At 46.6% G+C, this 23,606-nt stretch overlaps 1 long non-coding RNA gene across 1 annotated transcript in view; it reads left to right on the forward strand.

Moving 5' to 3' along the window:
• Positions 1–211: 211 nt before the first annotated feature.
• LOC144136727 (uncharacterized) overlaps positions 212–23,606 on the forward strand; it is a 65,882-nt gene continuing 42,487 nt past the window's right edge. Inside the window, exons 1-2 of the long non-coding RNA XR_013315660.1 lie at positions 212–339; positions 430–505. This is a non-coding gene — a long non-coding RNA (uncharacterized LOC144136727). The remainder of the gene's footprint in view (positions 340–429; positions 506–23,606) is intronic.

Genomic DNA, 23,606 nt, shown 5'->3' on the forward strand with positions numbered 1-23,606 from the left:
GGCAACCAGGATAGCCGCTTTGCACAGGGGACAGAAAGCAAGTAAGCTCTACTCTTCCTTGCAGCTTCCGCCCTCGCAAGGAAGAATGGAGCAACGCAGAGAGCGCGCGAAGGTGTCCCCAGTCGAGCGTGGCGTTACTCCGGTCCCGGAGTCCTTCTTTAATTACGGTCCTCTCGTCCTTGCCAGCCAGCCAGCCACCCAGCAAGCACACGGAGCGTAAAGCAAGAGGGAACCAAGAGAAAGACAGGGCGACAACAGGCGCCCACATAGCGTCTTCGCAGATTAGGCTTAACAGCGCGGAAGGCTTCACCTCGTCGCCAGCGGCAATAGAGACCGGAGGTGGGTGCGATGCCGGGGACGCCTCTCTCTTTCTTCCTCCGCGAGGGGGAAGAGGCGATGCTGCGTACTCTAACGTGCATCTCGGTGCAGGCACTGCTTGTGGTGGCCAGGCGAGAAAAGGAGTGCGGATAAGTTCCCGAGAAAGTGCCGCCCACAGCAAAACGCGGTGAGTACGGGCCTTTCGGTTGGTGGCGAGAGATCGGGGAAAGGCGAAGACGAAGTGCAGTGCGAAGCGCGAGAGCGGCCGAAAACTGCCACAGAAACGGAGGAGGCCCGGGGGTGGGGAGCAAACAGTGGACTAACGTTAGCTGCGTGCGTCGCGGCGAATTTATGTTACGAGTCGCTGGGCCTAAGTGGCAATCCCGGCTCTACGCTGGACTGTTCTCTGTGCGCAGCTATCTCGCGAATGCAGGGAGTGCGTCTCAGGGCGTGCTTTAGCGGCGTTGCCACGTGCGCCAAGAATGCCGTTTCATCCTTACTCTTCCCTCTGTTGTTTGGGGAGAACGGCGCTAGAAAAAGACGAAGGGGTGCTGTTGGTCCGAGTGTGCGGGCGCAGTCGCCGAGGCTTTGTGGCCTCGAGCACTCCTCTGTCGCGCTTTGTTCCATCCTTGCTATGTGACTTGCCAGCCGAGTAGGAACTGAACTCGGCGTGTCTGCCTACCGCAAAGCGGAAGACCGAACAGCCTGCTCAAAGAGCTGTAGCTGATTATAATGGTCACTGGCAGCGCATGTTTCGCATTGATAGCTGCGTGAGAGGCTTCCCCGCAATCAGTGTCGGTCGGCATCGCCGTCGTGTGTCGTCAATTCAAATAACAGCGTTAAACTTCTGAACAAATTGAAACACGTAGGCATAAGCCCTAAGAGACGGTGTGGACAGGGAATGGACAATATAGATGTCGCAGTCCACCAAGAATGCCCCCCCCCCCCCAAAAAAAAAAATTCTTCAATGAACCGTACATTAATGAACAGTCAGAGTGAAAGGAGTAAAACCGTGGAGAAACTTAAGCGTTTGGCAATATAAAACTAGAGCTAAGAGACCTCGAAACAGCTGGTGCTTTGACACGTGGCTTTGTGCGGATGAAAATAAATACAGGCAAAAAAGTCGCCGCCATTCACAGGGACATACTTATCTGATGAATTTTTGATGACAGTAAGCAATACTCGGTACAGCATTTGAAGGACGTGCAGTCAAAAAACTCAAACCTAAAGTTCGCTTTCCTCCCGACGTTACATGTTGCAGTAGAATACTAGCCTCTCGTTTAGGAAGCCTGCACTCACTTCACTAATTCTTTATTTCCGCTGGAATTCTCTACTGCTCTCACGTTTTAATAACATATAATTGCTCTCTAATTCTAAAATTTAACTGCTCGGTAGATTATTTCATGGTCTCTGGTCAAGATTTTAGGAACAAAATAATTTGCGGTTAAGTGGCCATGACGGCATTTTGTGCATTTTTTCAAGCAGGAGATAAAACAAATGTTAAGAAAACGTCGGTTATCCTCGCTGCCTTTGTTTCACTCCCTCTATTTTCCTCGTCACAGGAAACACTGTGACGTACATGCAAGCAATGAATCTAAGGCAATATATACCCAGGTGCGGCAGATATCGTTCAAATGACTAATTGCTCATTAGTTCTGCCACGCCCGGTATACTACGGATAAAAGCGCAGCTTTGTAAAACTGTTGGCAGTTGCAAAAAAATTACTGCGCAGAAATATTTCTTTCTTTAATGGCGAATACTCGAAATGGCTATAAAGCTTTTATTGGGAAACGTCTGCTGCCCTTGAGTAGATGCTAATGAGTGAGTAATTTGTTTTTTTTTAATGTCTACGCGACAATCGCGACGGAGAGAGAAAAAAGAAGGGTATTTAAGTCCTCATGTGGAGTAACGTTACCTCGACAAGGGATAACGAGACAGCAATAAAGCAAAGACATCAGGTCAGAGAAAAAGACATGGAAAGAGCTCAGCGCTTGTGAGATAGAAACGCGACAGATTATATAGGGCCTAAAATTGAGACCACCAGCAAGAAGCAACTTGTTTTTTTTATTTGTTGGTCTCGGTCTACAGCAAGACTATAGCTGTTCAACAAAGCCTTTGGGGGCTCCGCAAAAGCGAATCACTGAGCTGTATTCATGAATAACAGGAACTTCAACAAAAATAAATGAGTACCAACCACGCACACACACATAGCTGCCACTCTCATATCTTTACTGGTACATTTTGATCTTTTTTTTTTCTTTAGTACCCGGCCGCGATCTAGAAAGCTTACATCGTACAATGAACGTGCTATCTCTTCTGTCTGCCTGATGGAAACCAACAACCACTTCTCCAGGCAGAATGGTGACAGGAGAGATAGCGCAGTTGAGAGAGAGACAAAAAAAAAGGGAAAAAAAGGCATAGCACGGAAACCTGCGCAACTGCCACCGCGTCACGCGGCTGCTTCAAATCGACGCCGCCACAGAAAGCGGCTTCTCACTCGACGAAACGCAGTCCGCTCTCGCCTAACAAGCAGAGTCAAAGTGGGAAGGAAAAAAAAAAAGCACGAGTAAATGGTCTTTGCGCCACATCATCTCCGAGAGGAACAGCGTATGTGTAGGCTTCCCGTTGACGCTGCGTTAACCGTGCGTATTCCGGTTCCAATAGGCGAACGAGAGAGGAGGAGGCCGGGGCGATAGCGATGCGCGTGCGAGGCGTCGGTCTCGGCCGTGTGCATAACGGCCGCCACCGGCGGCCCATCGTCACTGCCATTGGACCGCGTTTTGAACGACAACCGGAAACAAGTTGAGGCCCCGGGCGTCGTTCGATTGCGGCCAGAAAACTAGCTCTTTCGAAATGGGCCGGCCTCCCCTCATCCCGGGCGGACGAGCGCAACTTGCGAATACCAGAAATGAACGGAAGTCCTGCGCCGTCGCTACAGAAGGGCGAATGGAAGTCAACGAAAAACAGAAAGAAGCCCGGCAGTGCCATCCGCGCGTTTGCACGAAATAGACACTGCAGAGAGAGGAGCAGAAAGCAATGCGGATGAAATAGGCGAGGGAGATGGCACCAGCGACGACCACGATGGTATTGAGGCAGCAGTAGTGCATATGCCTTGAAAGCGAATGCGTCGGCTGTTACGACATATCGCTCGCACGCACAGACACGAGCGAAACCATGTGGTGGTGCTCGCCGGCAGAGGCACTTTGCTTATCTTGTCCGGGTTTTACGGCCCTCGGCATGGCGCAATTTTCCTAAAGTTCCTCGCGGTCTTACTCTTATTCCTCTCTGTCACTCACTCTTTCCCTCTATTTCTTTCTCTTTCCTTTGTTCATCTCTGTTTTGAAAAAGAGCTGTGCGCAGGAATAAGCGAGGCGTTGTGCTCCCAAGAGGCGACGCTCAACTATACTGTCCCTTCGAGACGGCCGATATAAATATACTTTGGCGGAAACCAGTTCATTCGTGCGGGGGGTCTTCCGGTTGAGTGCTCAACGTCTTCGAGTGGCTTCGGTACGGAAGCCTTAACGTGATTAGCCTTAACCAAAGTTCACCAGAGCTTTGGAGCATGCCACAGAAGTAGGCTCCAGGTTCTATCAGCCTACCTAACGCTTTTTAACTATACTGGAACCTTCGTACGTCGTCGCTTCCGAGTGTCGCATGCGTCGAAACGGAACTGATCTGAACCCAAGAACTGAACCTAAGAACTGAACCCAAAACTCGTGCTGAGCACCACAGTGGCATAGCCAATAAATATCCTTTCCTAGTGGATTAATGGCGAAATGATCATATCTGTTTTCCTCATGCTTGTGGTTTGTTGCACGCAAATCCTATGGGCCTGGTTTTCTATTTTTATCACCAAAAAACATCAATGCTTTCGACGTAAAAATAAGGATAAGCAATTAGCCTTGCCCCATATTTTGACCTGTTTAATGCGTACGTCTTTAAATGCCATTGCGCAGTTCTGCTTGCAATCGGCGATATTACCGTTCTTTGGAATATATGCTCCCCAGAACGCACACTTCACAGACGAGGTTGAACCAAGGCTGTTTGATGAACGGTCTTGGATCAGCCTCTGCTCAAGTCTGCGAATTACTATCATAAACGTATGCTTTTCGTCGTGCAGATTGTTGTTCGTCATACAGCCGATCAGAGCAAAGAAATTCCAAACCTGAAACATTTTTTTCTTATTTCACGTTTAAAAGCGACAATACGAAGTCCTTCAATTTTTTTAGATTACTGCAGAGGTCGTGCAGGCCACAGACACATCTAGAATCTTTTCTTTTCAGATTCTATTATTTTTATTCAAAAATGTTCAACTTTCAAAAGAGCTTATTAGGAAGGATGGTTACAACTTAGAAAAAAAAAACAAATCGTTATTGGTTCCATGAAAATTGGTTCCATGATTCAGAGCAGCGCAGCAAGCACGATCAAAAAGGAAATTAGACAAAACAAGCTCTGTTTGTTTTGTCTAACATCTCTTTTGTACGCGTTTGATGCGCTGTTGTGAATATATACCAATGAATATATACCAACTCGACCAACGTTCTTCACTCATTAATTGGTTCCCCTCTGATATGGTTCGCGAAGAACGCAGTTAGCGTCAAGGTTCGCTCCAGTCCAGTTTTCCCGATTTCCAGAATGAGCTATCAGTTCGTTAAGATATGTAATGAGGTTGTTTTATGTATTACCTTGGTTAATTTTTGTCTTATTGGTAAATATTGAAAATAAATCATTTGAAACGCAGTTTTCTTCGGCGATACGACTGCGCTTCCCCTCCCACCTCACTTTTCATATAAGTGCAGTCTTATCCCTCCCCAATATCGCGTAAAGCCAAACATTGCCGCTCTATATTGTATTCTCCGGACTTGATCGATAAGGGTTTTTCTTTTTTTTCTTGAGGAGAAAAGGGGGGGGGGGGATGCCCTGAATGCCTTTAAAAATATGACATTTACGTGGCCAGTCTACGAAAAATCAGTTTAAAAAATAGTGATTATAAAACAATAACATTAACAGAACTTGTTGACATTTGACATTCTTGTCTAGTGTTATCTGGGTTTATTGGCGACGCCCGCCGTCAACGAAGAGACAGTATTTGATTGCTTCAGGTATTTTTCATTCTAAGCATAAAGCGTTTCTAAGGACTAAAAGTCTTTGCAGACCTCTTCTTCTTAGACTGCACCTTGCGTGCTACATTATACCCGGCAGAGCTCGGTACACTACGCTCACTAAGCTCAGTCTCATTCGCTTCGAGTTAAGGTGATTCCGCATGAACATAATTCGGGGTAAGGAGAAGAACCACCCATAATGATGTATCTAGTTTCGCCGATCAGACGTGATTCACTTTAGGTTAAATGCTTGATTTCAAGCAATGCATTCTTCTCTCGATTGACGATACGCTCTTCAGGCATGCCTATTTTTATGTGAAAGCAAATGCGATTACCTCGACGGATCGCAGTGTAGCTTAACATGCGATGTATATTAAAGCGTGCAAACATTGTGCGGGCTAAAAAAATGCATCGTTTCATTGAAAGGAAAGTTTTAATACGGTGCAATAATGAGAAAAAAATAATAAAGAACTGCATTTTCACCAAGAGAGGCTAAAAAAGCATGTCCAAGAAGATAAGCCTTCAGAGAGCGAGGTTCTGTTTCAGCACGCGATGATTGATGGCTACTCTTTGGGGGCGTGGCAGTAGTTCGAAGAGCGGCAATCAGGGACGCCTGAATGCTTCCAGTCTTCTCTCCGCGATACCCTTCTCGCGTGGGCCGCGGGAGAGGCGCGTTCATCTTAGGCCAGGGCAACAAAACTTTGCTTGAAATAAGTACTTTATAAAGAGAGGGAGAGAGAGGCAGAGCACTTCCTGATGCCCTGCAGCCTCAGCGTTGGCATGCCTTTGTTAGAAAAAACCTCGATTGTTGCTAGCAGGCCGCAAAATTTCTAAATGCGCGGAAAAATAAATGAATTATCTTTTTTTAGCGAACAAAAAGTTCGAGCTCTCGAAGAAAATTAAAGATGAATTTGGTGCTTTGTTTTTTTTTTTTAGTGTCACTACCGCGCTAGAAATAATTCGAAATAGGCCAATGCATTTGAAAAAACAAAAAAACTTGCCAACTCGTTCGACAGCTTTTTATTGTCGAAAACAATACCCCGCGGTTTAATGCCGCTGTGGGGTGATAGAGATGTGCATCGGGGGCAAAAAAGTTCCAAACAGTGAGTGCCGCGAAAAGCTGTGCTTGAAGAAAATGTAGGCGCTCACCTTTAATTGACTATAAAGCTACAGGGCTAACAAACCGAATTTAGGCTGTCAATTTCACCCCTAAGCTTTATTGTCTTCGCAGATGGTCCATAAACCTTTATTTCCGGGAGTGCATAGAAATTGCCATCGAACTTACCGGCACTGGTATACGTTGACTGAAACCAATGTTTCACTTACATATGTTGAGAGAAGAGTAAAGAAGAGAAAAAGAAGAATTTAATGGAAAGAAAACTTAAGGCGTCGGCAGGAAGACTAAGCACTCAGGGAAAGGGGAAGGGAAGGAAATGAGAGGGAGGGAGTGCAAATGTAAAGCGACGATATCGTGGAGTTACCCTGAAAGTGCGGTTGTCCACGAACACACTGTCTCGCACTTGTCTCTCGCGTAGACTCTAATGTGCAACCTATGCCGTGCAGACACACGTATGTACATGCAGCTTTCGCCGTGTTGACAGTGCAGTCAACGAGAAGAGTAAATATTACTGAGTGACTGTCTATCTCGCGAAACCCGTAGAGGTGGCTCAAAGGCTTTGGCGTTCAACTGCTGATCTCAAGTTCGCGGATTGAATGGCAGCCTCGGCGGCCGTATTTCGATGGAGGCGAAATACAAAAACGGATGCCTGGTGTGCGATGTCAGCTCCAACCAAACGCGGCCTGAATTAATCCGGAGCCCTCCACCACGGCGTCCCTCATAGCCTATGTGACGCTTAAGAACGTTGAAGTCCACAATTTAAAAATATTTAGTGTGTCTCGTGAGGACAAGAATTGTAGAAGGGGCAGCATTCGTCACGCAGAAAAGTTTTGGTGCTATGCAACAGTATGTTACAGCAAGCTATCCGACCCAGGGGATGACTTATCGCCCACCTGCTCTCTCTGATAGCACGGTGCATAGATACTTCGGAGCAAGAGATCCGCTCCTGCATAGTAACCGATAGCCGCTACCCTAGAAGTCATGTTGCTAGGCATCGTCGCATAAAACCTTTCCGGTGAGCCGCACTGCGTCGAACGAGCGCAGATCCAGAGCGATGCGACTTGACGATATCCGAACGAGCCCCATCTCCTCGTTTATTCCCGAATCGGGAGGGCGAGAGAAAAAAAAGAAAGAAATAACGCGTGGTAACAACGAGCGGGCAGAAAAAAGAAACAAGAAGTAAAGAAGCATATCGGGATAGTAAAGGAGGTGATGCAAGAAACAGAGCGAGGCGGTTGCGCAGGTCGTGGCGGTGGAGCCAGGCGTGACCTCGATTCCCGAAAACAGGAGGGGAGCATCCCGCCTCCCGCCACCACAGCCGCCACATCGCTCTGTTTTCTCTCCATCATCGGTGGCAGGGGTCCGAACGAGCCTTCCATCTGGGCGTAGAAGACGAAGGTCCAGCGGCGCAGCGCCCGCTTGTCTTCCCGTTTCCGCAGCAGCCATTCGCGAACGGCGCCTTTTTTTCGGGGCCGCCGCTCCGTCGGGGTCGCTCCTCTCTTCTCGTACGTTAATCTTGTTTTGGGGAACACGCAAAGCGTTGTTTTCGGCCCTCTTCCCCAACACCCCGTTGGCCACACCGGGGAGAGAAGACCGCTCCCAGCGCACCAGACACTCTCCCCAGCCGGAACGGCCATCATCCCGCGCGTTCGCGCACCCATTCTTCCGTCCCGGCTACGCGTGCAATCGATGGACGATAAATCCTAATCGTCTTCAAATGAATACCCGGGGCTTGGTAATCTCGCCACCGAGGCGCCCCTCGCCTCGATGCATGCATGTTGCATTTGTTGTCTCTCCTCCCCCCTCCCTCTCTCTTTCACTTCCTCTTCACCGCCTCCCCTTGTGGGCCCCGAAGGGTTGGCCGAGGCGGAAGAACAGCAGCCTCCCTTTTTCTCATCACGGACCGACCGGCAACTCCGGGGCGATGCTTCTCGGAGTAGACGCGAGATGGAAAGTAACCTTGACGTACGCAAGTCCGTCCAATCAGCTGCAAGACCCCCCTTCGGCGTGCTTCGCGCCGATATCATTGATTTCAATTAAATCCGGGTCCCGCCTTCGCCTGTTGCAGTTGTTGGTTCATTCATGAAAGTGCGCCCTGCGTTGTATCAGAGGTGAGCTTGGCCAGCGACAGCACGGAAACAGTTTATTACCTTGCGGTGCAAACACAAAAACTACGCGCCAGTGGGGTACCGATGAAGAAAATGGGTAGCCGGCCCAGAATTCGTTGGGCACCGATAGGTCAGCCTAGTCGCCAGATGTTCCCGTTGGAGAAACGCAATATATCCTTTGAGACTCGTTCCGCGGCTCTGGTGTTGCTAAAGCACGTTGGAAGTGTTCCTTTTAGCTGGATTACTACCTGATGCGAGGGAATACTTTCTGCGAGGCACCGCGAGTGCAGGTAATGAAAGTGAAACTTGTTAAACATCAGATTTGTTAATGCATTTTCTATGATCGTGGGAACAATGCATCACTTCCGGTCTGTGGTACCTTACAGTAAATAAAAAAAATCGGGACAGAGAGTGATGCACGGAAAAAGCCGTGTCCATCCAAATTTTCCATGTCAGCACTTAAAAACCACCGCAACCACCGGAAAATACTGGATACTCATGACGCCTCTCGGCGGTGAACGCTGAGAATTCCCTGCAGAAGCAACGCAGCTTAATTGCATAATGAAAGAACTCACGAGCACATGGTGGGCAGGGAATATCGAATAAGGTTAAGAACGTCTCAAATAAGCACAACGAGACAATAGTTTCTTCACAACTTCTGGAGCTTTGACAATTGTGCTCCTCCTTCACGGAGAAGGATGGAAACAAGCGTGTGGTTCAGTGAGCAGTGCGTGAAGTCGTACGTAAAATGTGCTGTTCGGTCTGTGCATGAAACATGAGTGTGCCTAACTACGCCTAGAAATGCAGACAAATCAATGAAACATGAGTCGGGCGATTTGCAAGGGGGTGACAGCATTGCTGACGGCAGCGGGAAGGAGTTTGAAACGCAACATTCAGTTGATTGCCAGCCAATAAAAATTACAAATCAGAACATGGATAGCAAAAGCGTTAGTAAGGGAATACATGCCGCGAATATGCTTCCATGCCCACACATGAGGGCGCCGCTATAGGCATTACTTCATATTTACTGAATGCTCGAAAACGTGCCGTCGCGCGCGTGCGTCATTCTTTGTTCCAGAATTATCAATCGTCAGCGCATTTGTTGACGTGTTGCACTAAAGCTGTCTTTAAGAATGAAGGCTATGCGCTTTTGTTCACTGCATTCGTAATGGACAGCTGTGCGCTCTGAGCTCGTTTGTTGTCCAAGAGGCATTTATTCTTACATAGGCGTGTGCAGACCGGCGTACATCGATGTAAAAAGATGCGGTGGCGCTACTGCCGCCGTGTGGAGAACAGCTTTGGGCACAGCCTTTCTATAAGGATTCATGTAAAACAAAAATTTTCGAAATACTTTTTTTATTTCACATTGGCACTTGTGAGATGGACTCTTAATTATTGAAAACCGAGTACGCCCCAGAACAGAGTGTGCTAGCATGGAACATCATCTGAAAGCCAATTTATTTTTAAAAACTCCTAATATATATGTGCGCCAAAGATAACCTTGTTCCAGAGTTCCGGTCGAGAGCGCGGCCCGTTAAAACAAAAGAAACATGCCAACATTATTATTTTTATTCTACAGAGCACGCCTAAAAGCGGCTATTAGTTAAATGCTGGCGAGTACATTTAAGAAGAACGCGACAAAGTATACATGACTACTGTGAAAATCATCTTTTTTAAACGTCACGATAAAGCTTTGGTGTGATACCGGACATATTTTCCACAGCTTTTAGACGCCGAATTTGTGGGGTGTTTCTACGAATCGTACAGGCTTCTCGTGCTGTTGGACATGCTGCCGCGGGGGCAAAATTTGCTAGTAAATACAGTCGTTCCAACTAGACCGCCTAAACTGCTCTAAATAAAAGTTAGTTCTCAAACCGCATTATAAGCCAATTGCCCACCGTAGCAGACGGCGGCTCTGACGACGTCCCCGGACGGCTCCGGTGTCGTCTGCGCGTGCCCTCTATGTTTGTAAACACGTCATTGGCCTGAAAGGTCGTAGTTTTTTTCGTGGTAGTTCTAGCGAAGAGGAGAAAATTTGTTGCATTCAAAATATTTGCCTTCCAACTACCACCGAAATTAGTCGGGATGAGTCACTCAGGAGCAGGCCCCTACACTATGTCGTCAAATCATTGTATTTGTTTTACTCCAAGCAGAGGTACAGGGGTGACCGCACTTTATGAACCCGAAATTTGTAACAAAGATCTAAATGCGTAGGCTGTGTTTTTTTGGGGGGGAGGGGGGGTGGAGGGGGGGGGGGGAGGGCTGGTAACATATGAAGCTATGACCCCAATCTTTAGTGCACTACCAGACTTGAAGTGTGACCACAATAAGAGAAGCCGAGACGCAAACTAGAGCTGCTGCTTATTTTACCGAAGGAGGCTCAAACCTAATATCAAAAGCGGGTTTTTAAAATTCGTTTCTTCTTAACGTCACGGAAATGAACAGTCACGCCAACTCAGAAGGCCACCTTATTTACTCGTATAATGGACGGACTTTTTTGAAGTTTGAAGTTTGTTCATTGCTTTGTTATGCAGGTAGCAAACGCGCAATAAAGCAGGAGCTAAAGACGTAGCCTGACAAGAGATCCTGACCTATCAAGCAGCAACGGCAGACAGGCGTTTACAAATAAACGCCGTTGTAAACGCCGAAAATGAGATGTTTGTTACACAGGGCAAAATCTACAATGCAGAAAACAATATTTTTTCATATTTTATTGAATAACGTGACGGGTGCGATTACTATGCGATTGCATCTGTTAGGCGAGTAAAATGCGGTATATCACCGCTTTCTTGTACGATCCTTTCAAAACCCTTCTGGGAAGAGGTCGATCCTCCGTATTCTTTCGAAGGCCACTGAACCCTGCGCCTAAAAGGTCCTGCACTCGCAAACACTGCGCACGACGCGCAAGTGAGTTTACCTAGCCGCCTCATTCTTATGTTTTCTTCTTCTCTCGCTCACATCATGCAACACAAAAGATGCAAGACCACTTTTTTTTTTTTCGTTGAGCGTCAACGCTACGGACGATTAACTTGACTTCATCGGGCTCGCGCCGGCTACGCCAGAGAAGGCTTGGTTGCTCGGATCGTTGGGCGAGCTTCGAAATGAGACACCACCAGTCGAACGCCCATTTAATTGAAACCCTAAGGCTGCGGTAATTTGTCTGCGCACAGCTGTGTATATATGCTTACGCTTCAAGCGCCCGTTCGTGTAAATAGGTTCGCCCGCATGGCGAACCTATTTACGCGACTTCACTGCAGTGATTTAAAATAGGTGGCGCTTGTTTGAGTACGCATATTGAGTTCGTTTGAAATAAATGGATGAAAAGGCAATAAAATCTTTTAGAGAAGATCTACGTACGTTCTTCGCATGAGTAAGGTATCAATTCTTTTTTTGCACTCTTCAAGAAATAAGCGGGATCAATAAAGGAACTCCTGGGCACTTGACCGGCCGTCGAACCCTGGACTGCGGTCCCGCAAATACATGAAACACAATAGAAACACAACACACAAGAAACGCAGCAATTTAGCACCGTGGCTCAGTGACATGCGCTGATGATGACGCTGACAACAGGAGAGCGGACTGGAAGTGAATTCCAAAGAAATGTTTATTGGGGCAAACTTGGCCCCTCAAACTTTAACGACTCTGCTGTGGTGATGGCAGCCAGTGCCGTCGGCGGTAGGCGAGAGTCCGAATAATCATCGTTCGCTGTCACGTTGTGTTTACATATGTCTGAGAACTTCCCAGGTAACATTTCGACACCCTCGAGGCCAGTGCCCAACATCGAACAAGCGACTGCGCATAGTCGCGAATCTGTGAGAACGATCTGGCCGTGTGTGTGAGCAGACAAACAAACGACAAATTGCTCCGCGTGGCAGAAGTTTCGTGCGACTATAAACAAAGTATTCGGTTTCAAAAACAAAAAAAAAAACCATCGCAAGTATACAAAATAAAAGTAAACAGATCCTGTGCAACACCGTAGTCAGAAGTTCAGAAAATGCAATATTAACGAAAAATGTTATTAATAGCCGCCTTTGCACGGACCCTAATTACATGCATGCAGCCTAATTTAACGTATACGAACTGCATACTGCATCATTAAGTTTCAAGCAATGTGCCATGTAGGCGAAGAAATTACTTTTTTTTTTCACGGATGTCACCTTCCATAAACTTTTGACGGTGCGTGTACATTAAGTAGAAACAGCACGTTAGACAAGAAGCAATGAGCAAAGACACAAACCTAGCACGTTATAACATGATACAACATATAAAAATAATTCTGACCGAAAATTCGCAGTATTTCGTTTCCCGTCTGACGCGTCCTGTATTATGTTGCACATTTTTATTATTCAAGCGCGATGCAAAATAAGCAAAACTTAGCTAATATAAACATGCTAATCTGCGTGGCGCAAAACTGGCAACCAAGGAGTTCATGATGCAAAGCGAGTGTCACTCCAAATACAGCTCGGCTGCTTAATATTTCATCAAGATTTTCTATAAATGAATTTTTTCCTCGTATTTTTCTCTGAATAAAGTGTTTTGCGTTTATGCAGCACACATCAGTTGATAGTAGAATATGTGTTGCTCATTTAACGCCTCAGGCTTTCAAGACGAACCATTTGGAGTGTTCACAGTGTAACAGTGATGACGTTCAATGACGCTGGCTTCGAATGTTGACCACTAAACCTGGCATGCCATTTCACTTTTCGTGGCTATTCTTTTGAGATTTATCTAAGTAACATTGCTATCTTGCTGCAATTATTAGGGCCCTCTCACATAGGACTCAGAGGCAATGAGGTGTCAGACAGTGTCGCGCATAAAGCTCTGTCAAGAAATTCATCAAAAAAAGTACCTCAAGATGAAAAAAGACTCTTCAGAGAAACGGTGCTCGATCATTTTACTACCCTGTGGAGTGCGCCACACAAGCCATGTGTGACCCAGGCCACTCTATTACATCAAATTCGCACGGGCTCTGCTCATACTCCTTCCTGGATGCATAAGAAGGGCATGACATCGTCTCCGCTATGTTCTTTATGTGGTGTGTGCGATGATATAGAACATTATATTATGTACTTCCCAGAGTACAACGCGGAAATTTGTGTGATGTTCGCTTCCTTCAAAAAGACAACAGCCCTTCACAGTACAGTTAAGGACATTGTCTACCCGAGAGGAAATCAGACATGCAGAAGGGAGGCTGCACGCCTTCTTTTAACAATTCGGCAGGACACTGATGTTGTCTCTAAAAGATGACAGCGGCAACGTACTATGGTCTACTGTGATTGAATGTGTGCGTAGATGGTGTCGGCTGGAGTTGACTATGTTATTCTGTGAGTGAATGTGTGCATAGATGGTGACTGCGGGAGTGCAATATGTACTATTATAGGACTCTGTGCGCATAGCGGGGCAGATCCGACAGGCTTTAGGTCATTATTAACACATAAATGACGCTACGGTGGAGCAATTGCCGGCAGAATAAGCAAGGTTAATCCCACTTGTAGCATACAACAAGTCAACTGAACTGCTAATACAACTCGCCCTGCAGCTACTAATCAAGTGGCAAAGTCTCTTTCATAATACAGACACCGAACCTTTGCCAGCCCCTCATCGTCCAGTTAAACATGCTACATAGAGTATATAGGTTCTTTAAACACACTGCAATTCTATTCTAACACACTATCACGCAGGCAAAAGGGGAGAACGTAGTCCCTTTGAACCGGTGTGCTTAGGCTTTTTAGGCTCTTGCTTTGGTTACCAGCAGTATGTCCTTTTAATACAATCGCTGTTCAAGAATTGTCATTTCTACTTATGTGTTTTGAACAGACGAGGAGATGAAGAGAGACAGAGAGCAGACTGGGGTCGAAGAGGACGACCTCCCGCACGGGGGGAACAGACAGCCGTTTTTCATGCTCCATGTGCCCCAGTAGTTATGTATGCTGTCATCAAAAACTTGAGAACTACTAGGTTTATGCCGTTGCTGCGCGGTTCTTTGTAATTACTGCTTGGAGTTGTAGAGATCCCGTGTAACTATACTGTGACCATGCAGTACAAATGGCGTACGTCAGTGGGTGCACGCCTGACATGAGTTAGACGCAGCCTGCAAATTCACAAGTTCCCAAGCAAGACTATAAATGCTAATAATTGTTATCAGTACTGCATTTCACTACCTTTGAAACCGCTAAGCAAAAAATAAACAATAAAAAAATGCAAAGCAAGCTTCAGCAAGCAACACGCCTGATTTTGCGAAGGTTCGGTCATTCCATTCAGTGATGTCATTACTTAGTCTGCGCTTCTTGTAGCGCTTATAATTTACCTTCGTCGTCTCGCTTCGCATGCGTCACGCTAAAAGCGCTTCAAACTGTCGTAAAGAGAAGTCTTCATTTCATTTTTTTTATTGAAAGCTGCAATTGCGCGAAAAGGCCGTCTTGACAAGAGACGGGTTTATTTCTTAAAATTACGAATGCTGTAGGCCGGGAAGGATGGGTCCGGAGGAACAGAGAGTTATGCAATTTCGACGTAGGCAGAGCCCTGGTACTAAAAACTACAGCTCGGTGCACTCTCTAGTATGAAAATCGCTATCATTCAACTGTGTAGGCAGGGTTCCGCCACCAAAACAGTTTACTCAAGTTGCGGACTGCACTCAGTCAAGCCATAATTCCACCCTCGGTCATAATCACAGAAAGGGAGCTGTTGTAGAATATCTCGCAGCTTCTTTCGTGGAGGCGTGTGTACAACACAAAGCTCAGCGCTAGTAGTGGCACGCGCAGCTCCGCCAACCCCGTGCGTGGGTTCCTGAGCCTCATGCGTACACAACCGATTCCATCCCACAGTTTCCAGCAGCGAAGTGGAAGGAACGAGCTTGATGCTACGAGTTATGCAAGTGTGTTGTTCTCAATCCTTACAGAACAAGGCACGCAAATTTGCAGGCTGTCTTTATTGACATAGATTAGAATTCCATGCAAGTTGTTTCGAGACGGCGTACACGATTGCAAGTTCAAAACTCAAAAGAAATTGTTCAAAACACAGTACTGTTAATTAAGCATTACACAGTTCATTATGTAATTCTCATTGGTCATTAAACAGCACTGACAGCGCTACCCTGTATGAACGTGTATAAGGAATGCGTATGACGACGCGGTGCTCCTAGGTCGAGCACATTTACTCACTTCTGTTCAGTTGCTCGGGCGATGACGTTGCGAAAGCCCCAAAGAATGTTGTATTGTTGATGCGTGCACATCTCGATAGCCACCTCCCTCTCTGTCGTTCAAAAATTCCTGCTCCGTAACTCCGTGATTTACGCCAATAAAGTGGTGCTACACGTCACCGTGGAGGTTCGTGTAAACCGGTCGCGCATAATACGCCGCTGATTACTGCTTTTCGTCCCCACAGACCTCGATTTGTGAGTCCTGTCTAGTGTAATTGAGCTAAATAACCCTAACGACACTTATCTGAAAATCGTGCTGAACAGCAGCGTTTGCTCAATTTGCAATAGATTCGAATGTCTGGCGTGTTTCACTGACTTCAAACAACGATGGTTTGTGTCTGAGAGAGTGACACACACCTTTTGTACAGTGCCAGGATACTGGGAATAGTGGTCGGCCATGCCCAGAAGTACTGGACAAGTATATGTTTCGACGGGAAGCTGTCTATAAACGCAATGTTTTCTCTTTGTCATAAGATTCCTCTATAACAATCAATATATCCGCAAATCCTCTATCGGCAGTCTTGCATTTTTTTTTTTTGCTGTTAATGTTTTTGCTCCCGTACAAAACGTTCGACATTTGTTTTCTATGGTAGTCTTAACTGCTGGATGCGAGCGATGGAAAGAAAAATTTTGTTACGGATTCGAAGAATGAACCAATGCCTAAAAATTTCTATGACAGTACCTTACAATATTACACAGTTGCCTCGCAATTAAAAGTTATCCGCAAGAATACTGGAATTGTTTGCAGCTCGGTGAAAGAAGCAAGGCTGCCTTGGTGGTTGCGGGTTTTCGGTTCAGCTCAGAGAAACACCAGGCGGCCTGGGCGTGCAACGCGTCTGCTGCGTAGCAGGCTGAGCATGGTTAACCGAGCTCGAGCACACCTCAAGTCTGCCAGCTTTGATCGCGTTAGAGGTGCTTGCTTAGTTCGTTCATTTAAGTTAGCGCAAACAACAGCGCACTCGAGTTGCGGCGAGACAGTGAAGAAGTCTCGACAATGTTGTGGTTCACAATAGGCATGCCTCCAGACCGTCGCCGAGGAGTACTACAAGCAAGATCGAGTCACGCACCAACTCTCGCCTGTCAGCATAGTTTGAGAGTGAGACCAGAGGCCTGATGGGCATTGTTTATTGGCTTTGCTTGGCCTGCTTGATTTATCTTCTTCACCATCACTGTCAATAGGCACCCCCTTTTTTTGCGTATCATTCAATTACCGCAACTTTTCCGAAATCATCAGCACATCTGATTCTCTGCCATCCACGGCTTACTGCATTTAACTTGGAGAACTCCCTGCTATTCGTAAATGTGTGTTATATATGAAAGTAAAAAAGAATTACGGGACAATCAGACAACTGACACGACAATGCTGCGAAAGCAGTTCATTTACCCTCGATTATTACTTTGGCAATTTTACTCTTATGAATGCTTTTACTCTAAGCCGACATATCATACACACGACAGAATTTTTCTGGGGGCGTGTGATGGTGGGCTGGGGTGCTTAGAGGGTGGTGGTATGTGGGTGTGTGGCTGGGTAAGCAGCCATTTAGCTAGGTGGGAGTGATTGGTAGGTGGCTTGTTGGTGGCGCTTGTGGAGGGAAAAGGTGGAGGTGTCTCACTTGGACTAGAGGCTTAATATCAGCAGACACCAGGTTACCGCGGAGGGCACACGGTTGCACAACTTTCTGTCGGCTAGAAAGTCTTTCGCGCTTGTCATTCACCTCTGATGAGTCAGTTGCCCGTCATGAATCGCCATTGCTGAGCGAATACATACTTCTGAATAACGCGGTTTAGACCCTTATGCCAAGTATTTCAGGGAAGACTAAAATTTTCAAAAATAGGATTTTTGGATAAAAAATATAGCTTTTGCAGAATAGTATTACAACTGTTGGCGGACAAGCCGATGAATTTTCTTCAGGAAGCTGCTTAACTAATTTCTTATAACTTTTTAACTATCACTGCTATGCAACTGGTTGCAATTAGAGATTTGTAGGCGGTCGTTAGTAATATCCATATCAGCGTTTAAAATTTCGAAAACGCGATTATCCGCAGCGCTGTGGCTCGACAAAATTTGGCTACATCGTGCCAAAATACACGCGCTTTCGAAAAGAATGCAGGCAAAGAAACCTTTACACTGCACTAGCTAGTAAAAAAAGTCAAATCTTGTCGAGGCGCAGCGCCAAGAGTGAGTAATCGCGTTTTAAAAATTGTGAAAAACTGATATGGGTATTGCTTAAGACCGGCTACAATTCTCTAATAACAACTAGGCGCCAAATTCTGCTAATTAAAAAGGTAATTATTAGAATGAGTTAACCAGCTTACTACTTAAGACAATTCGCTGTTTTTCTGGCGTCCGCCAACACTGGTAATACTACTATGCTCAAAAAACCGTATTTTTACCTCAAAAAACATATTTTTGAGAATTTAAGACTTCAAGTCTTCCCTGAAACACCTGGAATATGTACTGTCATTTATTTCTTCAATTATTGCAGTCCTTCCATGGGAGACAAAAATCATCGAACGAATAGAGAATATCTATTTTCACATGAACAGCTCCGAGCTCCCTGCACGGAAGTTGCGGCCGTGATTTGGCAGTGATGCTCTTGAGACAGTGTTAAAACGACAGGAAGACAGTAAATGTATGCGGGCTTGCGTAACGCCATATGCAAAGCGTGGCTCGACTTAACAAGATTTCTTTCGGAACATCCTTCTCTTGAAAGAACGTCCGCGCTATAAATATAATGGCAGCATGGTGAAAACGGAGGATCATGTATAGTACAGTTCAAAGAAAATTATGCATGCATGAAGCTTTGCTGCCCTATAAAGATTCTTTAAGGCGCACCTGCACAATGAGTACCTTTGGAGTCGCTTAATGTCAAGAGTCGATATTCTGTTTTAGTTGCTTTTCGTCGTGGACGGGCCTTATGTGCAGTAATATGACCATCTTTTATGTACTGCTGTTCTTGCGTAGTGAATCTCAGAAATTGGCTGCGGAGCTCATAAGAGTCGTATTGCGTCACTGCTTATGGAAACGTTTCGCGGAACAGAATACAGTGCGTGGGAGTGAAAATAGCGTATTTCTTCAAGCTCTTTTTGTGTTAAGGCTCACGATATGTCGTTTATTCGCACACGTTCAACAACCCGGCTGTCTGAAACTACCACTGTTCAGTGATTAAAGCCCAGCGCGTAAGAATAAAAAAATAAAGTTCAGTAACTCATCCATAGATTAACGCCATTACCACGAGATAACGAAAACCGCTTTAATTGATTAAGTAGTTCATCAAACAGAGCCAGGATCTTTTTTTTTTGCAACCGGAAGCGTCCTGGCCCCTCTAATCTTTTCTAAATCACTCTGGGATGCGTAATGAGCGTGGGCACGCGAAAGAAAGCAGAAAGATAGAATTAAAAATTAAATATCAAACACCCACTCATTTATCGAAACTTTTCTCCGGCAAAAAGGCGTTTAGTAGTGAAATATATATTGCTAAAAGGCTTTAAAGGCACTGAGGAGGTTTTTTTTTTGTTGTGTAGTTCTTAGTTTTAGTTTTTGATAAAAAACAGCGTTGAAGGTTAATGTCAGGAAGCGGGAAGAAGGCATTGTTGCATGAAAGATTTTATCTCCAATAAGCCGTGTCGCTTGAAGTGGATGCTCTTGCTTGTACATTGTTCACCTTATTGTGATTTGGGTTTGCTTTGTGCGTTTCACCTTAAGCATGCCATGCAGCAACTAGCACCCACCGAAGTTTCATTTATCTCGCCATCGGGCACTATAACACCGGGAAGTCGTCTTCGCCAGTTGTCTTGATGGCTGAAAAGTCAGAACATAACATCCCGTAGTACACCCTTAGGGGCATTTAACCCCGCCTATCAATAGCAATGCCAAAACATTCCTTAATATCAATCCCGTTCGAAGCAAAAAGAATTTTCCTATAGGTAGAAACTAGACCTGCACATTCCTCTTCGGTGTCCTTTTTAACTGAGTTGTTCATACCCAGCAATTCTGGACAAAAGCATTTTTGAGCGGGAAACCTTTTATGAAAGCATTTTTTTTTCTCCATAATGTATGATTTCACTACAACAGTCCATATATCTGCAGATCGCCTGACGGCAGTCTTGTATTTTTTTTTCTATTAACGTTTTTGCTGTCGTCAAAAGCGTTGTTCCCTATTGGTTTTCTGTAGCAGCCTTAAATGTTCGATGCGCTCGATGGAAAAACTTGAAAAGAAAGATTTTGCTACATATCATAAGAATGGACCATTACCTTCAATATTTTCATAACAGTGACTTACAATTTTTCAATTTTTACTTTTTGCCCGAGAACGCTGGACTTGTTATGTATACATGCTACGTTCATGGTCGATAAAGAAACGCCAACAAAGCCTCATAATATTCAGCGAAGATGCACCCGCAGACCTCAAGCCACATGTGCTGATGAGAGAGTTTCTGAATCTGATCCTTTGCTATCGCGTATCTCAGCTGACTCGTAACTTATTGTCATGGCTTTCTGCTACTTAGTGAAAAAAAAAGAAACTAGCGGAAAAACTGCGAATCTTCAAAAAAACAAACTTGAGAAGGCGACAAGTTTGTCCCCAGGAGTTGTTCTCAGGAAGGGCTCATATAGCTTTGGTAACGCCAACTATTCAAGCCAAACCTCTAACCTCCTTCTACTATCTTCGCCTTGTTTTGGACTGAAATGGGGGACATATATAAATTCGAAGACAGTTGACCAAGCACACTACGCTTGAGCGACATGACAGCTCGGTCAGCGGTGCAGTCGCCAGTATTTTCTCCAACTGCGGCGACAGCTCAGGTAGTTTCTTACACTGCTGAATTACCTCTTGCGGTCGTGAGTGCGACGTCACGCCGACCAGTACAATCACCCTGCGATGCAGGGGTCTAAACGGCCCATGTGTCTGTCTAATAGATTGCTTTGTGTTCCTTTGGTCTATTTCTCTTGAAAATTATTCAAAAACCTTGCTCTACTGTGGTTTCATATTTTGTATAGAGTTCCTAGTTAGTTTTTGTAATGAACAGGTACTGACTGTGCCCAAATCTGTGGGATTATATACATGTCGGAAATTCACTGCCCCTATAGAAAATCAGGCTACAATAATAATGACGTCTCAATGAGAATTCTTTCCATGTTTGTAGGCCATCGACCCAGCGACTGCAAAAAAAATAAAGATATTTTTTTGCACAAAGGAACCAGTTAATTATGCCGGGCGTATGGCGCCATTCGGGCGTGCATTCATCATAAGAATCGCACAAAAAAAAACTGCACATTGTTTGGTTAATTACGTAGAGTCAATGTATCCGTCCGCCAGCTTATTCGGGCATCTTTAGCGACATGCACATCCATTCATTTCGTCATTAGTTGGGGACACAACAGCCTCTGCACTCCCTTTTTCCTCCCTAGAACTTTGCCAACTCTGGCAGAAACGAAAGCGACTGTAGCCGGTCGGGCCGAGACTAGCACAGCTCCTCACGCATAGCCGCTCGCGGGCAAGGGACAACAAGGCGTCGGGAAATTAAAGCCGCGGCGGTGCTCGAGCCAGGCTGGGCGGGCAATGAGACGCGCGCATTGTAGGGAAAGCCCGGTCGGGGCCGGCGATCTATGGCGTGGCCAAGCCTCGAAGGAGAAGGAGCCATCAAAAGGCCATTAATCATCCGGAGTGTCAGAAGCAGCCACGGAGAATCAGCGAGAGAGAGCGCGTGCGTGCTTTGGCGATATCACGGCTCCCGAGTTGCGTGATTTTGAATGCCGCGCCGGCACCCTGTTGAAGCACGAAAGTTTCCTCGCCTCGTAGTCGTCGTCTTTCACTATCGGCTTTCGAAAAGAAAGATGGCGACAGACGAAGTCGGGGAGAGGATGAGATGCAGAAAAAGAGAAAGGGGCCTGCCAAACGTCAGGACTTTTTGAGTGTTTTGTTGGCGCATACTTTGGCAGGTCGGGGACTATTTCGGCAGTAGAGGAAAGAAAACTCCCGTTATCCGGGTGGTTCTTCAGTGACTGAGCGCTCTCGAGAAACGCTTCAATGTTGTCATGTAGTGCAAGTTATCCTAGTCCATGTTGACCTTTGACAGGCTTCTCTCAAATACGAGGGGTGGGAGAGGGAGCCCCACCACCCTACTACTTAGCACGTCTTAGCTTTATTCTGATACTATACACCGCTAACAGTGCTATGCCAAAAAACCACTCTTCCAATTTAAAAAGCCTATTTTTAAAAATTGTAGAACACCTTAGGTGAAACATCCGGTATGCCGTTGTGGCATATGGTTTCACTTTATTGGCATTTCACTGCGGAAGGCTTCTGTGCCGGCCAAGTCGCGTTACAATAAGCTCAAGATACTTATTTAGCGCATTTGAGGCAGAGCAGCCGAACATGCAGGACTAATGAAGCCTTCATCAGCGCCTGGATACGGAATTACGACTAGCGCGACGAAGCGTTACTGTGCTTCCCGAATATACACTACGGGCAAACAGTGCGCAGCCGTCTCGGTAATGACCCCATACACACGTGTTCAAAGGTCCCGTCGGGAATGCGAGAGCTTCCTTTATACCGCGGATAAACCGAATCCTGTCGAGCAACACGAGCAAGCACGGATCGGTCGTGCAACCAGCAATCTAATCCCGTTTCGGTATACCTTCCTCAATATCCCGGAACGAGGGGACCACCAGCGCTTGTGTGTCTACACGTTCCGGTCCTGGGCCCGCCCTCAGACAGGCCACGCATACACGCGCTTGGCGGGCAATCGGACAAAGACAAGGGGTGCCCCCTGACGAGCACCAGCGCTGTCGAAGCCCGCCACACTGCACCGGTGGGCAGCCGAAGAGGGCAGGCTCGCGAGTCGAGAAGACATTACGTAGACTGCGCAACTGCTCCTCCCGCATGCACTTGGGAGCAATAATGAAGCTCCGGATTGCCACCGCGTAGCCCGGAGTGCAAAGGCGCAGCGATGTGCGAGCCAGGCACCCGTCCTTCCTTTCCTCCCCGCTCACCTCGCAAGCCCGAGGTGGCGGAGCCTGCAGCCCTGCCCGGAAGAAAGGAGACATTATCTCGCCTCGGAGTCACGTAGCGGCCGTTCTCTCTCCTGCTGTATCAGCGCCGCGCGGCCTGTACAAACAACTGACTCGGCCCTCCAGCTAGCGCGCCCCTGGCGAGCGGCCCGAAGGACTGCCGGGCACACAGGGAGCTCGCAGAAGGAAAGCCCACCTTCCACCTTCCTTCTCGATGGCAGCCACAGCGTCGCCGAGTTCTTCTAATTGAAACTCGCCTCGCGCCTCGGCACTGTAGAGCCGAGGTGTGCCGCCCAAGCCTCCGTTTTTTTTTTCCGCCTTTGTGTTCCGGTACGATCGCGGGCAGTATTGGAGTGACCGGCTAGAGGGAATGTGGCTGAAAAGGATGGGGAAAGGGTTTGGGAGTTGGCGTCTCTCGATTCCTTTATACACTCGGAGTTGTGTGGCAGCCGGGCGATCATGCGCGTTTGCCATCTGGCCCGTTAGCTCTGCACTCCGCTGTTGTGTGCGCACTCAGAAGTGGGCCTTCTTACCTGCGTTTTTTTTTCTTCTTCGCATTCTGGCCCCCTCGACCATTGACCAGAAGGCTGTCTCTTGGCTGGGAGAACTAGCGGATTGCAATGTGTGGTGTTTGTTTTTCTACTCACTATTGAGCACTTCAATTTCCGGAAGCCTTCTCTTGGTCCGCGATCTATCGCGTCTGAGTTTCGTCGAGGGGCTTCGCAATTTCTCCAAAGAGTGAAAGCCTTCA

Source organism: Amblyomma americanum, chromosome 6, assembly GCF_052857255.1.
Source record: "Amblyomma americanum isolate KBUSLIRL-KWMA chromosome 6, ASM5285725v1, whole genome shotgun sequence".
In the NCBI taxonomy this organism is placed as follows: Eukaryota; Metazoa; Arthropoda; class Arachnida; order Ixodida; family Ixodidae; genus Amblyomma; species Amblyomma americanum.